The following is a 6,000-nucleotide window of genomic DNA, read 5'->3' as shown; positions in this document are numbered from 1 at the left end:
AGACTCCTTTTAGTCGCCTCTTACGACAGGCAGGAATACCGCGGGCCTATTCAAACCCCCGAACCCGCAGGGGGGGCCAGACATAGGTTTTCATACAAATTTAAGACGGCTGCGTTAACATTAAATGAAGAATTTAGGTTGGTTTCGTTACATATGAGTAGTGTCATATCTGATCGTGGAATTACAGGTTTTAAGTTGTACCTTTTATTTCTTTTCAAAGTCCGTATTACGCATACGCGATCTTAGGCCTAATTTTTCGGGTATACAAGTTCTGAGTTTTAACGTTATTTTAAGTGCATTAAGTTACTCTATCGAAAGTATACACATAAATTACTGCTCTATGTAACTTTATCGACTCTTGTGATCTGTAGTTAATAGTATATAACTTTTATCGTCTAGATAAATTGTTGTAAAAGACCATAAACAACCTTGAGCGAGAAGTGTTTGAGCTACCATAGAAAAGTTAGTTCTGGGGCACTATACAGCTTCTGTGGCAAGTGGCTTCAATGGGGGGGGGGGGATGTAATGGCATGGGAATTGGGGAATTAAATGGGTCTCTTCAAAGGTATTGCAAAGTATGTTCAAGTGATAGGTAAATAGCTGAACCAGTAAGGGAGATTAGAACCCTTAAGACTGAACTGATGACAGGTGGAAAGTGGTAGCTAGGAAGAGGATTCGCAGAGAGAGAGCAGTAACTGAAAGTTTCATCATTGGCACAAGCAATGGACTCGCCGTACTACCACAGTTAACTAAGGAAGAGGCTCAGGTAGATGGAAGTATAGTTGATATGTAACAAGAAACCAACTGTTTCAAGAAAAGTGGAAAGTCGGAAGAGAGTTCTGTTGTTAGGTAGCAGGCATGGAAGAAGTATGGGCCTCATCTTACAGGAAAAATTAGGTACAGGTACCAAGTCACAAGATTTTCGAGCCCAGTTCATTTCTTACCCAAGTAATGGAAAATGCAGGATCATCATGCAATGGTTTTACAAAGCATGATCATGTATTGGTAGTGAGAGGAGCGGGAAACAGCATTGATAGGGGTCAGGACTACAATGTTAACTGTGACATCGTAAAAATAGCACCTTTAACGAACTGTAGAAATGTTGTGTTCGTTCATGCTTTCGTGTGGTGTGATCAGCTACAATTGAACAGCTCTGTCTGGAGGGTCAATATGCGGTTAGATCAGTGGCTTCAGGCGGCTGCTTTGTCAGGTTTGCTTTCTGTCGAATCTATTGGTAAGTGGGATTTCATAAGTCATGGCCTGCATCTCAATAGGAAAGAGAAGGGTAAACTGGCTGGATGATAGCAAAATATTTAAGGGGGCACTGAAACTCGTGGTAGTACCTCTTTTTTAGGCTAAGACCAGTGTCCAATGATTCAACATTGAATGAAATTAAGCTTAACGAGAATCTCTTACAGACAAGTAATAGAGATGTTAAAATATCACAAGAGTCTCACAAAAGTACAGGGAATAATAATGTTAGTGCATAACTAGATTCTCATAAAAGTGCAGTGAAAAATAATGTTAGTATATTGCATCAGAATATCAGGGAATTAAAAAACAAAGTACATGATCTTGTTTCTTTAGAAGATTTAGAAAATGAGGGTAGAATAGATGTACTATGCGTGTCTCAACATCTAGTCACAGACATGGAAAAGGTAAATGTAGGTGGATATAAGTTTTCAGCACATGTAAGTAGAGACACAATGGAGAAACGAGGAGATGCCATATATGTGAAAACTTATTTGGAAACTAAAAAATTTTGTGTGGAGCAAAGTTTGGAAGTATGTGCCTGCGAGCACAAGGTACATAATGATAGTTTTATAATTCCAGGTATGTATAGGTCTCCACTGAGAAATTTTCAGCTACTTCTGAAAAACTTGGACTCTTTGTTGTGCTGTCTGTCAGACAGAGAGAAGCAAATTAGTGTTTGTGTGGATTTCAGTTTAGATTTTCTGACAGAATCTGATAGAAAGAATGACCTTGAAGTATTAGTTGGTTCTTTCAATTTGATACCAGTTATTGATATTCCAACTTGTGTAGTACAGGAAATAAGTACAGAGATAGATAATATTTTTATAGACCAAGATAAATTTAATCAAATAAAAACTTTTCCTGTTAAGAATGGTCTTTCTGATCATGATGCACAGCTAGTTGCAGCATATCACATAGCTTTATACAGTAATGAAAAACAGTCCTCCAAAAAAGTGCAGTCAGTTAACGATTTAACAATTGCAAATTTTAGGGATAGCTTGCATCAGACTGGGATGAAGTATCAGGAAACCTGATGCTCATTTAAAATTTAACCTATTTCATGATACCTTTGTGAGTATATTTGAAAACAGTTTCCCAATGGGAACAATGAAACATAATTGTAGGAAATCATCTAAATGCCATGGCTTACTATGGGGATAAAAATATCTTGTAAACACCAAAGGGAAATGTATCTTATAGCTAGAAATGATCCAGAAACTGTCAAATATTATAAATACTACTGCACTATATTAAGAGAAGTTACTAGAAAGCCTAGAAGCATGTGCTTTATGTCTGAGATTAGCACCTCTGATAATAAAATTAAAATAATTTGGAATATTGTTATAAGGAAAACAGGGAACTGAGAAAACAGTAAGACAGCATTTCTATCAAACTCAGTGAAAAGTTTGTTAAGAAACAATCGAAAGTAGAAAATATTTTTGATAATCATTTTCTATGCACTTTGATAAAATTGAAATTCAACTCACCTCTCCTACTGAAATTAGGAAAATATAAATTCACTCAAAAGGAAAAGCTCACATAGAATTGATGGCATTTCCAACAGAGTACTGAAATCTTGTTTCCAACAGATAAGTAGGATTCTCAGCCTCACTTCTAATAGCTCAGTAAAATACTGCATTTTTTGGATAGACTGAAATATGCTGTTGTTAAAACATTGCATTAAAAAGAGGATAGGTCTGATGCTAACAACTACCGCCAAATCTCACTTCTGACACCTTTGTCCAAAATTCTTGAGAAAGTGTTCTATTCAAGAGTAGCTTCCCACATTTGTAAAAATGAAGTACTAACAAAATGTCAGCTTGGTTTCCAGAAAGCCTTTTCAACAGGAAATTCTATATATGCTTCCACTGATCAAATATTAAATACTCTCAATAACCGAACCTCAGCCACTGAGAGTTTGTGATCTCTCAAAGGCTTTTTACCATATGAATTGTAAACTTCTTCTACATAAGCTTAAGTCTTATGGTATGAGTGGGACAGTGCACAAAATGTTTGATTCATATTTAACTGGAAGAATGCAGGAGGTTGAAATTAAGAGCACAGATAATCTGCAAAAATCGGCAGGATCCTCTTTTTGCTGATGATATGAGTACAGTAATCACACTCAACAAACAATAATTAGCTAAGGAAATTGTAAATAATGTTTTTCAGAAATGTATTAAGTGGTTCTCTGCAAATGGACTCTCACTAAATTTTGAGAAAATACAGTGCATACAGTTCTGTACAGTAAATGGCACAACACCATTGATAAATATAGACTTTGAACCGAAGTCTGCTAATATGGCAGGATATTCCAAATTTCTGGGTGCAGACAATGATGGGAAATTGAATTGGAAGAAATATATTGATGATCTGCTGAAACGTTTAGGTTCAGCTACATATTATATAAAGGTTATTGCAAATTTTGGTGATAAACATATCAGCAAATTAGCCTACTATGCCTATTTTCATGTGGCATCGTATTTTGGGGTAATTCGTCACTAAGCAAAAAAGTATTCATTGGACAAAAGCCTGTAATCAGAATAATAGCTGGAGCCCACTTAATATCACCTCATAGGCATGTATTTAAGGAACTTGGGATATTCACAGTACCTTAGAATTTTATATATATATATATATATATATATATTCATTTATAAAATTTGTTATTAATAACCAATGCCAATTCAAAAATAATAGGAAAGTGCATAGCTCCAACATTAGAAGTAAGGATTATCTTCACAATTCTGTGTTAAATCTAACTTATGCTACCACAAAAGTCTTTGGTCATGCACCACATTGCATTAAGAGTCTGACAGATAGCCAGCCAGCATTTAAAAAGAAATTAAAAGAATTTCTGAATGACAACTCCTTCTACTCAGGAGATGAATTTTTAGATATAAAGTACGATCTGTAGAAAAATTGGGAGAATTTTTAAATATGAATAGGAAAAAAACTATATCATGTAAAGAAAACTTATGTTAAGCTGACATGTTCCGCAACATTATGAAATGTTGCATTCATGATCTATGGAACAAGTATCAATAAAATGTAATATTATGTAAAGATTTGGAAACGAGACACTTAAAGCAGAAGATGATTTTTGCTATTTGAGCAGCAAAATAACTAATGATGGCTGAAGTAGAAAGGATGTAAAATGTAGACTGATAATGGCAAGAAAATCATTTCTGAAGATGAGTAATTTGTTAATATCAATTATAGATTTAAGTGTCAGGAAGTCTGTTCTGAAAGTCCTTGTATGGAGTGTAACCATGTATAGAAGTGAAATATGGAGAATGAACAATTTAGACAAGACGAGAATAGAAGCTTTTGAAATATGGGGCAACAGAAGAATACTGAAGATCAGGTGGGTAGATCACATAATGAATACGGAAGTACTGAATAGAACTGGGGAGCAAAGAAATTTATGGCACAACCTGACTAGAAGGAGGGATCAATTCGTAGGATATATTCTGAGAAATCAAATGATCAGCAATTAGTACTGGAGGGAAATGTGAAGGAGTAAAAATCGGAGAGGGAAACCGAGAGACGAATACAGATAGCAGATTCAGTAGGGTGTAGGTTGCAGTAGTTATTCACAGATAAAGAGGCTTGCATAGATTAGAGTAGCATGCAGAGCTACATCAAGCCAACCTTTGGACTGAAGTCCACAACAACAAATAAGTATTTAATATCTAATAGAAACAGTGTTACCAAAAATCTCGAAAACTTCTTAAACCAATTTACTTCAAATTTTTAGACAATACTCTATCAAAAATCTCGAAAGGCTCGGCCAGATTTATTTAAAATTTTACACAATATTCCTAGGAACGTTCAGGCAGACACGTGGTCATACATACTTTTAATATATACAGTATTTAAATATATATCCAATATACGAAAGAGAAAATAGAAATTCAAGAAGTAGCTGACTAACTTACTTCAAATTTTTAGACATTACTCTAACAAACGTTTGGATGAATACATGCTATATACTTATATAAAAAAAAGCTTCACCCCAGTTCCCAGAACTCCTGAAGACAGACGTTGACTGTGGATATTGTATCACAGACACAGACCCCTTGACTGTTCATAGATGTCACTAAACCCGCCCCAAGATGTAAACAACCATGCATTAGCAACACCTATTAGACGGAGGGGGTGCGACAGCCGATCAGTTCCAGTCATTCCACCAGGAAGGAGGTACACGACTCGTGTTATCTGTAGTTCAACCATGCCTAGACAGTCAATACCGCGGTTCGATCGCATGCGCATTGTTACTTTGTTCCAGGAAGGGCTCTCAACAAGGGAAGTCTCCAGACGTCTCGGAGTGAACCAAAACAGTCTTGTTCGTACATGGAGGATATACACAGAGACAGGAACTGTCGATGACATGCCTCGCTCAGGGCGCCCAAGGGCTACTACTGCAGTACATGACCGCTACCTACGGATTATGGCTCGGAGGAACCCTGACAGCAACGCCACCATGTTGAATAATGCTTTTCGTGCATCCACAGGATGTCGTCTTACGACTCAAACTGTGTACAATAGGCTGCATGATGAGCAACATCACTCCTGACGTCCATGACGGGGCCCATCTTTGCAGCCACGACACCATTCAGCGCGGTACAGATGGGCCCAACAACATGCTGAATGGACCGCTCAGGACTGGCATCACGTTCTCTTCACCGATGAGTGTCGCAAATGGTTTCAACCAGAAAATCATCATAGACGTGTTTGGCTGTC

This window comes from Schistocerca americana, chromosome X (genome assembly GCF_021461395.2).
Source record: "Schistocerca americana isolate TAMUIC-IGC-003095 chromosome X, iqSchAmer2.1, whole genome shotgun sequence".
Taxonomy (NCBI): Eukaryota; Metazoa; Arthropoda; class Insecta; order Orthoptera; family Acrididae; genus Schistocerca; species Schistocerca americana.
This window is presented reverse-complemented; position numbering follows the sequence as displayed.